Source organism: Rhinatrema bivittatum, chromosome 2 (assembly GCF_901001135.1).
Source record: "Rhinatrema bivittatum chromosome 2, aRhiBiv1.1, whole genome shotgun sequence".
NCBI lineage: Eukaryota > Metazoa > Chordata > Amphibia > Gymnophiona > Rhinatrematidae > Rhinatrema > Rhinatrema bivittatum.
In genome coordinates this window covers 758,657,673-758,670,456 of record NC_042616.1, presented here as the reverse complement: position 1 = coordinate 758,670,456, position 12,784 = coordinate 758,657,673, and positions in this window count along the sequence as shown.

The following is a 12,784-nucleotide window of genomic DNA, read 5'->3' as shown; positions in this document are numbered from 1 at the left end:
CGCGCGTATCTTATAAAATCCGGGGTCGGCACGCGCAAAGGGGTGCACATTTGTGCAACTTGCGCGCGCCGAGCCCTGCCCGTTCCTTGGAGGGAACTTTACTTCTACCCCCCCCCACACCTTCCCCTCCCTTCCCCTACCTAACCCACCCCCCGGCCCTATCTAACCCTTCCCCCTACCTTTGTTGGCAAAGTTAGGCCGGCCGGAGGAAGACATAACTTTGCGCGTGCCAGCGGTCTGCTGGCGCGCCATCACTCGACCTGGGGGCTAGTCCGGAGGCCTCGACCACGCCCCTGGGCTGGCTCCACGCCCCGACATGCCCCCGACTCCCCGAAAATCATGCCGCCCACCCGGCATGCCCCCGACGCGTCCCCCTTGCGAAGCCCCGGGGCTTGCGCGCGCCGCTGAGCCTATGCAAAATAGGCTCGGCGCGCGCAGGGGGCTTTTAATAGGGTTACGCCCATAACTTATGCGCGTAACCCTTTTAAAATCCGGCCGTATATGTGCACACTGTGGGCGTGCCTATTTTGCATAGGCCACCGGCGCGCGCGTAAGTCCCAGGGCTTCATAAAAGTGGTGGGAGGGGGCGTGTCTGGGGGCATGTCCGGGGTCAGGGGGCAGCCCGGGGCGGGTCCGAGGGCGTGGTGATGGTTCGGGGGCGGGCCAGAAGGGTGGTCGCGAGTCCCCCAGCACTGCGGCCTTGCCGGGGGATGCTGAGGCGGCGCGAGCAAGTTACGCCTGCTGGAAGCAGGCGTAACTTTCACAACAAAAGGTAGGGTAGGATTTAGGTAGGGCTGTGGGGTGGGGTAGATTGTGGAAGGGAGGGGAAGGTGGGGGGACGTGGAAGGAAAGTTCCCTCCGAGGCCGCTCTGAAATCGGAGCGGCCTCAGAGGAAACAGAGGCAGGCTGCGCGGCTCAGCGCGCGCAAGCTGCAGATTTTGCGCAGCGATGCATGCGCCGACCCCGGATTTTGTAAGATATGCGCGGCTACGCGCGTATCTTATAAAATCCGGTGTACTTTTATTCGCCCGCGTATGTTTTTAAGGTCTACCTCACAATTTGGCAGCAAAAAAAGTGTTTAAATTCTGAGTGTTCTCCAATCTTACCTGAAAAATCAAACAAAAAGAAAATGCTCTATCCAATTAACAGGAAATTCTTCTGTCAGCTATACAGCTTACAACTGCAGAGAAATAAAAGGCTCATTTACATACAGGCCAATACAGTACAGTGTGCTCCGACGGAGCGCACTGTTAGCCTGCTATTGGACGCGCGTTTTCCCTTACCCCTTATTCAGTAAGTGGAGGAAAACTCGCGTCCAACCCAAGGCACCTAATAGCGCCCTCAATATGCAAATGCATGTTGATGGCCCTATTAGGTATGCGCACGGGATACAAAAAGCTGCACATTTTACTTTCAGAAATTAGTTCTGACCCAAAGGTCGGCGGTAATTTCTTCCGGCACTGGGAAAGTGCACAGAAAAGCAGTAAAAACTGCTTTTCTGTGCACCCTCCGACTTAATATCATGGCGATATTAAGTCAGAGGTCCCGAAGATTAAAAAAAAGTAAAAATTCTCCTCTTGGGGTTAGCTAAGAATGTCACACAACCCTTACAAATTCTACAAAACACCACTGCTCGAATCATAACCAACACACGCAGAAATGAACATAAAACCCCAATACTCATGAACCTTCACTGGCTCCCTATTACTTCTCGTATTCAGTACAAATCCCTCTCTCTCATTCACAAAGCCCTTTACAACCCAGAAATGTACTGGCTTAACGGTTCCCTTAAATTCCACCAAGCCAAGAGACCCACAAGACACCAATATCATGCAACCATGCTAACCCTCTCTCACAAAACCACCAAACTGGCACCAACTAGAGCTCGTCTACGCTCTGTATCAGGACCAACCCTTTGGAACACTATGCCAGTAGATCTACGCCAAGAGGCTTGCCATAAACATTTAAACTAAAACTCAAAACATGGCTTTTCACGAAGGCATTCAAATAGTACATATCATCAAAACTCACTCATTTTGCTCACCCTTCAATCTTCTTTGCCAACAAAACACTCTCCCTGCCACACAATGCCTCTACCCTCCCCACCCCTCCTCTCCTGCGTCCCTGCCCCTAACAGATTCCTCAGTTCTAACTTTACGATCCCTCATAAGATAACTCCCTCTCTTAGTTGCTACCATCTTGGATTTTCAACTTCATGCCTTGACTTACATATCTTCAATAATGTACACTCTGTATATAGTTTTATAATCATATATGCTCTTCCTCCCCAATGCATCTATTGTAAATAGTTCCTTGCAATCTTTGCAACTCCTCCTTTCCCTCCCCCATGCAACCCTTTCAACTCTTCATTCTCCTCCCTATATGCAACATACTACCCCTATCCCCTCTATACATTCTGTCCATCTTCTTCCTCCCTCTACCTCTTTCTTTCTTTCTTTCTTTCCCCCCACTCCATCCCCCAACCATTTCTCTCTATACCATCTCAGTTATCCAACAACCTCTATTTAAGTCTCTCTATTTAAGCCTCATTCATTATATAGTTTATTTAATTTTGTTTTATTCACTGTTTTCCAATAAGTTCTATGTAAAGCCTCTGTTTTGCTGATTTTGAAGTTATAATGTAAACCGAACTGATGTTATCCTACGAAGTCCGGTATATAAAAACCACAAATAAATAAATAAATAAATAAATAAATAAATAAAAATTTGAATTCGGCCCGCGGCTGTCGGGCTGAAAACTGGATGCTCAATTTTGCCGGCGTCCGGTTTCTGAGCCCGTAGCTGTCAGCTGGCTCGAGAACCGACGCCGGCAAAATTGAGTGTTGGCTGTCAAACCCGCTGACAGCCGCCGCTGCTGTCAAAAAGGAGGCGCTAGGTAAGCGCTAGTGTTCCTAACGCCTCCTTTTCCCCGTTTCTACCATGCCACCTAATTTGAATACTGCATCGCGCGCACCGGGAGAGCGGGCGTTCGTCCGCTCTCCCGTGGACTATACTGAATCGGCCTGAAAGTTCTCACAGCAGCCCCAGGAAAGGACACTGCAAACTATCTAGGTTTGAGCTTTCACAACCTCCAAACTCTTTTTAGCAGCAGAGGACCAGAAGGCTCATCTGTATTCTTCTCCCAGAAGCCCCAGCAGGGGACTCTAGTGAACACTGCGAGCAATCTAGGCTTCAGCTCCCACAGCCCCCTTCTTTCCACAGCAGAGGATCAGAAAACTTGTGCCAAAACACCACTTCCTAAAGATTTTCAACAACAGATGTATTTATTTGATACAATAACAGGGAATTAGTTCAAAACAAGGGTCAATAAAGTGTGTAATCAGGTAGTTATAAGCAGATTAATAAGAATCGCTGACAGACAAATATAAAAATAAACCAATACATTAAAAATACTTTAGATTAGTTTGAAAATCCCTACTCCTTTAGAAATTTTAAATTGCTAACAACTGAACAAAATCAAGATGCAGACAGTAATCAAGCAGTGAGAGAGGAGCTACCCAGTCTTTGGCACTGAGTGCCAGATGTATGATTAGGGTTGCATGTGTGAGCTCCTATCCCTCAGACAACATCTGATATCTATCTGGAGGCTGGGGCTTGGGCATAGGGGGCTGTGGGAAGGGTCTTGGCCTAGGGGGCTAGTTCTGCTGGGGCTGGGGGAAGGACAAGATGTGCTGAGGCTGCTGGCGAGTGAGAGCACACTGTGCTGGGGCTGGAGGGGGAATAAGCAGGCTTCTGGGCTCGGGGGGGGGGGGGGGGGGAGGGTGCTGAGGCTAGGGGGAGGGCAATAAATAGGAGCTTCTGGGGAATTTCCATGGATGTCTGTGAATCAGCTGGGGCTGGTAGGGAAGGCAGGCTAAACTGTTCCTAGGGATGGGGAGGGAAGCCTATGATGGGGGCTGAGTAGGCTTGGAGTGGGAGGGTAGACTGTGCTGGGTCTGTAGGGGAGGACAATTCATAGGGCCCTTCAGGGAATTTTCACTGGTGTCAGCTCAACTAGTAATATTAGTTTTGACCTCATGAATGGCACATTACTGGAAAGCTTGATTGGAAACCAATTTGAATTAGTCAAAAAAAATGGAATGGCATGTATGTTTTTGTTGTTTTTTTAATTCTTATTAATGTTTTATTGTGATCTGCCCATTACAGATGTTCTGTTATGGGTGGAATACAAATAATTGAAATAAATAAATAAATGCCTATTGAATTAGGGGTAGATTTTAAAAGTAGCGCGCGCGCGGCCTACATGTGCCTGCGCTATCCGGAGCGCGCACATGTATGCCCGATTTTATAACATGTGCGTGCAGGCGCGCGCATGTTATAAAATCGGGGGTCGGCGCGCACAAGGGGATGCACAGTTATGCACCTTGCGAGCGCCGTGCCGCCTTCCCCCGTTCCCTCCCAGGCTGCTCCGAAATCGCAGTGGCCTGGAAGGGAACTTCCCTTCCCCCTAACCTGACCTTCCCACCCCTTCCCCTAACTTTTCCTCCCCTAGTCCTACTCTAACCCTCCCAAAATGTTTAATTTACCTTTTGCGCCTGCCTTGGACAGCGTGCAATCCCAAACACAGCGGCAAATGGCCGCTGTGCCTGGAGCCTCTGACCCTGCCCCCGCCCCACCCCTTTAATAAAGCCCCGGGACTTACACGCGTCCCGGGGCTTTACGCGTGTCGCCGGGCCTTTTGAAAATAGGCCCGGCACGCATAACCTTTTTAAAATATGGCCCTTATTGCTTTTTTCTTTTTAGCTTCTAAAAAAGTCTTTTGAAAGAAAGCATCTGAGGATTTAGTAGAGTTCTGCTTCTGGTAAAAAAAGGTAACATTTTTTGCCCCAGTTTTTTTTCATTGAAATTGCTGGTGTATATTGATTGACAAATGTGGAACAATTATTGCAGTGGAATAAAAGTTTAATAGATACATATGCTACCTTTTTTTTTTTTTTTGCAGACAGTTTCCCTGCTGCAGTTATATAATTTTTTCTTTCCTATTTCTGGCAATGAAATGATAGTTATTTAATTCCCAGAAAGAATCAAATAGACAATGGTTTGCCTTGAACTGCAAACATCTGGAGTCATTAATTAGCCGACAGTATGTGCTGATACAAGTGAAGAGTCTACTCAGAAATGTTTGTAGCAGTAAAACAAACACTATTTACTCAACATCATCAGGCTAGCATTCTCGTGTTAATCACATTGAAATGACAAAATAAGGCATCGTATATTACCAACTGTAAACATCATTTGCAAATCATTTTTTTCAAAGGCAAATAAAATGCAGATGTGCTGTTTCTATGTGGTTTGTGTACATTGGGAGTTCAGTCTTGCCTACAACTGTCTGCCTCTCCTTGGTAAACGCTGAGATAATGATCGGTTCATTCTTGGGCACTGTCCTTATTATCGTCTTTTCTGTAATTTCATTGTATTCTACTTCTTATTAATTTGTAATAGTTCCTATTCACCTTGAGGTTCATATTCAGTAAGCCTGGAACTGGACATGTTATCTGGCTGAAGTCAGCCGGTAAACTTGCCACAGTCAGCGGGGACAGGTCTCCCCCGGATCCAAATCACTTTAGCTGGATGTTTTGATACAGGTATATAATGGTGAGTTAACAACTTCCATGTATTGCAAACCCACTGACAAAAGTAATCTTTTGAAGTTTCCTAGCCACCATCTCTGCTCCTTTAAATGTGGGTTACCCATACCCACAAGTCCGTTTTTTCGTATCAAACGGATATGTTCCAATTCACAGGATTTTGAAGCACAAGCATTAATTTTGCGGGACAGATTCTTGGAAAGGGGGTATCCTAAAAAAGTTGTCAAACAAGCTTACAAACGAGTGAAATATTCTGACAGACAAATGCTACTTCAATATAAATCGAGAAAACAGGATCCTCATCTGGTGTGTGTGTACTTAGGCAGATGGTGGCAACTGCAACTATTGTGTCTTCTATCCGCCATCATTGGCATATTTTAGCCTTACATGATGCTCTCAAAGAACCCCCCGTTGATTGTGACGTCGAGGGGTCCTAATATCAGGGACAAATTGGTTCACGCACAATCCCACCCTGAAACACCCAGATCTGCATTTGGTCACCAGAAGTGTGGCCAGTGTGCACATTGCAGTAATAGCATTGATGGTCCATTATGGACTGTCACAAAAAAAAGGGAAAACACTGTGAGTTATTCAAAAGAGTTGTCCACTTATGATACGATGAATTTTATCACCAAATTATTTATATTATTTTTATATCATTTTTTATTTGATTAATTTTATTTTTATATCATTTTCATATAATTTTTTACATGTTTTGTATGGTGAATGAACTGCATCACCAAGCCAGACAGTGTATCTTCTGTGGCTATGGAGATCGCTCGGTCTTTTCAATCATTTGCGGTCCATTCTTAAGTGTTGCAATGTTATAAACCGTATCAGATTCAATAGGCTCGTTATGCAAACGTATTGAAAATGCAAGTATCGGATGATAAATTCAAGACACGTTGAAATTCAAAGGACTCAGCCCAAATTCAATGGGATAAGTAATGTGGGTAACTCTGAATATTAGGGTTAGCCAGATAACTTACCCATCGATAAAGCCCGTGATAAGAAAAAGGGGTGTGTTGTGTTTATGATATTTTTAGAATTACCCTGTGCTTCACATAGGAGAGAGAGAGAAAGAGAGAGACTCTCTTTATAAGACTGTCTTAGTAGTCAACTATTTATATCACTATAGGAGGGTCAGATACTAACTCGAGGTGAGGTTTTGGTGGTGGTTTAGGGTTTTGTGGTCAGTCTGACATGCAGAGTGATATGTATGAACAGCACAGTACACCTCAGTGAAGATTTGACGGTATTTGCAGTGAGGAAAGTCTCCCAAAGATGAGATTTCTACAATGTTCTCTTGCCCTAGCTTGATGGACTCTATAACAGGGTACTATCAAGCTAGGGTGAGACAACATTGTAGAAATCTCAATCTTAATGCCAGCAAAAAAGGTGTAGTTATTTCTGGCCTTAATAATGTGCGATAGCATGTGTTATGCTATTACACAGTGCGATATTGACCCTCATTTTCATTAATTCTGCCCAAAGCCCTCCCCAATCCCGCCGTATGAAAAACTTGCATTCCCACGATGCGATACCATTAAAATCACATGCGTTATGGCATTATTGTGGGCATTATGGCATTATCACAGGCTTTAACGTCATAATGCATTCTGTTAAATGACCATATTATTGAGCTAACTTAACTCCACCTTGGAACTCCAAATGCCAACTTTTGAACATTTTGGGCACCTATCCAGCTACATTTTAGCCAAATAACTCATTATCTGGCTACAACTTAGCTGAATAGTTTGCATTTGACCAGATAACTCACAAGTTATTTATTTTAATGCCTTTCAATATGGATCTCTAAAAGGTGAATTTTAAAACCTAGACATGCGCCAAAATCAAAAGATGGACACACATCTAGCACATGTATATCCACTGAATTTTATAAGCCACCCACATACGCGCATAAGTGCTGATGCACACTAGGGGTGTGCATTCGTTTGCAATGTATTGGCAATCCGCAACGTATATGCCATATTCGTTGTATTCATGGGGGTCAAGAAACGATGGCGAACCCCCACGAATACAACGTATCACTAACAAATAAACCCCCACCCTCCTGACCCCCCCAAGACTTGCCAAAAGTCCCTGGTGGTTCAGCGGGGGTCCTGGAGCGATCTCCTGCAATCGGGCCATCGGCTGCCAGTATTCAAAATGGTGCCGATAGTATTTGCCCTTACTATGTCACAGGGGTATTGGCGCCATTTTGAATACCGCCAGCCAGCAGCCCGATTGCAGGAGATTGCTCCAGGACCCCTGCTGGACCACCAGGGACTTTTGGCAAGTCTTAGGGGGGAGACTGCTGACCTCCCCAAGACTTGCCAAAAGTCCCTGGTGGTCCAGTAAGGGTTCTGGAGTGATCTCCTGCACTCGGGCCGTCAGCTGCCAGTATTCAGAATGGTGCCGGTAGCCTTTGCCCTGTAACATGGTAGGAGCACAAGATGGCGCCGGCCGTCCATTGCTCCTACCATGTGAAAGGGGCCGACCAATGGCATCAGAAGCCCCTGTGACTTAGTAATGTTTGATTGTCGAATCCTCTTAGTAGCATGTCATTCAAAGAGAGTAGGAGAGTAGGATTACACTATTGACTTCAGACCTCTAGCGTCAGAACTCCATTGGGAGGAAAGATGTCTCTGGACCATATTTTTGGAGGGATTGTCAGCCAGAATTAAGGATGAACTGGCAGCCTGGGATCTGCCACACTTGGATTCTTTTATTGAGCTAGTAACCAGGATTGACTATTATCTACAAGAAAGGGCTTGTGAAGGTCTGGGCACGAGAAGGTGCATGGCGAGTTCTACTTCTTCACGTCCTTTTTCTCCCATCTCTCAAACTTCACCCACCACAGAGGGGACCGTCGAAAAACCGATGCAATTAGGATGAGACCCTCTTTCACCGGAGGAGCAATAAAGGCACCATAAGGCAGGTCTCTGCCTATATTGTGGAGGATCGGGCCATCTCATTGCTCGTTGTCCAACACGTCCGGGAAACTCCCAAGCCTAGGCTCCACTGGGGGAGTAACCCTAGGCATTACTTCACCTGCTCCCCCACTTACTCTGCCTGTCACCCTGCTTCTTGGAGGTCACAAATTCTCCACGCTGGCTCTAGTAGATTCTGGGGCTGGAGGAAACCTCATCCTGCAAGATGTGGTAGAACAACTGCTCATCCCTACTTGTCCGTGCCCAAGGCTGTTGATTCTATCCTCCATCCATGGAGACACCTTGCCGGGGAGAATAACTCATCACACAGTTCCACTGGATTGCCACATTGCACCGAACCACACTGAATGAATCACTTTCTATGTCATCCAGAGAGCCATTCATCCAGTTGTTCTTGGTATTCCTTGGTTGCAACATCATAATCCACAGTTTGACTGGACGTCATTAAGACTTATTCACTGGGGTCCAGCATGCCATGAAACCTGCCTTAAGGGAACGACTCCCTCCTGTAGTTACATCTGCACCTCTCTTCTAGAGGTTTTGCCTTCTCAGTACAGTCAGTTTGCTAACGTCTTCTCTAAAAAGACCACAGATACCTTGCCTCTGCACAGAGAATTTGATTGCACCATTCATCTGGTTCCTGGAGCCACCCCACCTCGTGGTAGGGTCTACCCGTTGTCCGCCTTGGAGACCTATGCTATGACCGAATATATTCAAGACAATCTTCAGAAGGGGTTTATTCAATGATCTGGCTTCTTTGTTGGGAAAAAAGATGGGACTTTGCATCCATGTATTGATTTCCATGGGCTGAATGCTATCACCATCAAGGACTGATACCCATTGCCTCTAATAGCTTAACTTTTTGATCGCCTACAGGGAGCCAGGGTGTTCTCAAAATTGGATCTTCGAGGAGCGCACAATCATGAAGGTGGTGAATGGAAGACGGCTTTTAATACCAGAGATGGCCATTACGAATATCTTGTTATGCCATTCAGACTGACCAACGCTCCTGCAGTATTTCAGCACCTCATTAATGAGATATTTTGAGACCTGCTTTATGTCTGCGTAGTAGTCTACTTAGACAAAATCTTGATTTTTTCTTCCAATCTACAGACGCATCAGCGACATGTTATTCGGGTTTTGCAATGCCTAAGAGAGAACAGACTCTATGCAAAGATTGAAAAATGCATCTTTGAACAAGAAACACTACCATTTTTGGGGTATATTATCTCCAAACAAGGTTTCCAGATGGACCCCTCCAAGTTGAAATGTATCCAAGAATGGCCCCAACCTAATGGATTACATGTGCTCCAGCGCTTCCTTGGATTCGCTAACTACTATCATAGTTTTATCCAGAACTTTTCTAAACTGGCTGCACCTCTCACTGCCCTTATTCGTTAGGGGGCAAACATCAAGGCCTGGCCTTTAGAGGCTGAAGAAGCTTTCCAGGCTCTCAAGAACTCCTTCCTACAACAACCTTGCCTCCGGCATCTGGATCCCAGAAGTACATTTATGGTGGAGGTGGATGCCTCAGCTGAAGGAGTAGGAGCTGTCTTAAGCCAGAATGACACATCAGGAATTTCTCATCCTTGCTCCTATTTCTCTAAGAAATTTTCTCCGGCAGAATGCAACTACTCCATCGGTGACAAAGAGCTTCTCGCCATTAAGCTTGCATTTGAAGAATGTCGGCAGTGGCTGGAGGGAGCACAATACCGTATAACAGTCTACACTGACCATAAGAATTTGGTGTACCTCCAGCAAGCTCAACATCTGAACCTGTGCCAAGCTCGTTGGGCGCTCCTCAGACCTTGCCTTAAATACACCTTGCCTTAAATCCCAGCACCTGCTTCTTCTCACGTTGGACTGATTCATCTGGCTTCGTCCCCTGGACCGGCTTCTGACTATTCTCCCGGCTTGGACCCCTGGACTGGCTTCCGATCATTCTTTGGGCTTTGACCCCTGGACCGGCTTCCAACCATTCTTCGGCCTCGACTCCTGGACTGACTTACGACCTGCTGGAGGCACCAGCTGTCTGGATTCCATGACCTGCAGGAGGTGCCAGCATCCAGACCTATCTTCAGTCTTCAGGGATTCACCTAAGTCCAAGCGGCCTGGGTCCCTATGGGCTCCTCCTGGGGGAACCGTGAGCTTCCAGTGGCGAAGTACCTGTTCAACTTCTGCTTTATCTGGCCTTGCCTTCTGATGGTAGGGACCTAAGAAAGTTTATTCTCTCTTAGGTAGCGCCAACTCTACCTCGGACTAAGGGTCCACCTCCAGATCTGTAACAGTTAGAGAAAAACAAACTGGCTGTAAATCAAATTGTGTCTTGCATGCATTAAGAAATCCTCTGCATGTTTTAGGATCATACCTTCAAGGTGGCAGTAGTTGAATTAGACACTCACCCACATACACATACACGCATGCTCTCTCTCTCTCTCCCACACATGCATCCACACATGCATGCTCTTTTACTCTCATACACAAGCTCCCTCTCTCTCTCCCCCACACACATATATACATGCATGCTCTTTCATGCACATGCTCTCTCTCACCCACATACATATACACATGCTCTCTCTCTCCCACACACATACACACATGCATGCTCTTTCACTCTCATACCCATGCTCTCTCTCACCCACATACATACACGCATGCGCTCTCTTTCTCCCACACAGTCTTGCTCCACTTCTCCCACTTCCCAGAACTCTTGTTCGCAACCCCCTCTCCCCTTTCAGACCCCCAATGCACAAGCAGTTTTGCTCCCCTCTCCTCTCTCAGACACCCCACTCCCAGGAGTCTTACTCCCCAGCCCCCTCCCCTTCCAGATCCCCACTCCCCAGCAGTCTTCCTCGCCAGACCCCTCTCCCATCCCAGAAACCCCTCTCCTCAGAAGTCTTATCTACAGTCCCCTCTCCTCTGCCAGACCCCCCAGTCCCTAGCAGTCTTGCTCAACAGATCCTCCTCTCCCAGACCTCCACTTCCCAGCAGTCTTGATCCCTAGCCTTTTTCCCCTCCCAGCCCCCCTACTGCCCAGAAGTCTTGTTACCCCACCCATACCTTCTCACCCACAATCCCCTTACTCACTGCAAGTTGCCAGTGCATGATTTCCTTAATGCAGCTCACCTCCACAGTGCTACCGCGTCCGCGATCCCCTCATTCATCCTCCCTGCTCCTGAAGAAAGGATCTGGCCTTGCAGCGTGGGCTGCTTCCTTCCTCCCAGCTGCTGGTGTCTGAATGACATCTCCAGGTGCCGACAGCCGAGGAGGAAGAAGCAGCCCGAGCTGCAAGGCCCGATCCTTCCATTCTTTAGGAGCAGGGAGGGTGAGTGAGGGGATGGCGGTAGCGTTCATGAAATCATGCACCTTCCCACTGCCACCAACGAGGCTTCTCCCATTGTTGGCGGCCCCCCTGCTCCGACGCCTATGAGTAGAAAAGCAACCCGGCTCTGCCAGAATCATCAGAGTGGCCGACGGGCCTTGCTGCTTTTGCAGTTAGTGATGCCCCATATGACGGCGGATCTGTAGCGCCTTTTGGTAGCGGCACCTATGGCCGTGGCCATATTGGCCATAGGCAACCTACGGCTCTGCATTTAGTCCAGTTCAGAAGGCATGATGGGTAAGATAACATTAGGGGAAAAAAATGTATCTGAAATGATAACCTATTGGAGAAATGTTTTTTTTTTTTTCATGAAATGTAACCTGTAATGCATTTGAACTGGGACATTATTACTGAAAAAAAAAGTTGCAGTTCCACATATTTTCTGTAGTTGCAGAAGGATTATAAGTAAATGTGAAAACATACCTTTTCATTGATTTAAGCCCTTGCTGGGGGGGGGGGGGGGAAGGCATATGGTGTTGCCATGACTGAAGAATCCGTTAAGAGAGCCCCCATGATTACTGTGGTCATGGAGATTGCGAACGCCTTGGTCAGTTAGGAGATAATCGAGTCTGCTGTCACCACAGCATGCAATAGTCTCAGTGTGATTTCAGCCGAGACAACTGAACTAACTGTAAAAGAAGAATTAAAGGATTAAAAGCTAACATTTTATTTAACCTTAAAAGCAAAAAATACATGTTTTTGTCCCACGTCAATTTCTTAGTGCAGCACATTCCAAGGTGCGTATTAATGGCTTTTGGCACACTTCCTGGGTGCTGAAGACTCTCGCCCTTGGCCTGATGCCTTATAGCACACTTGAGGATGCACTGAAATCCTTTGAC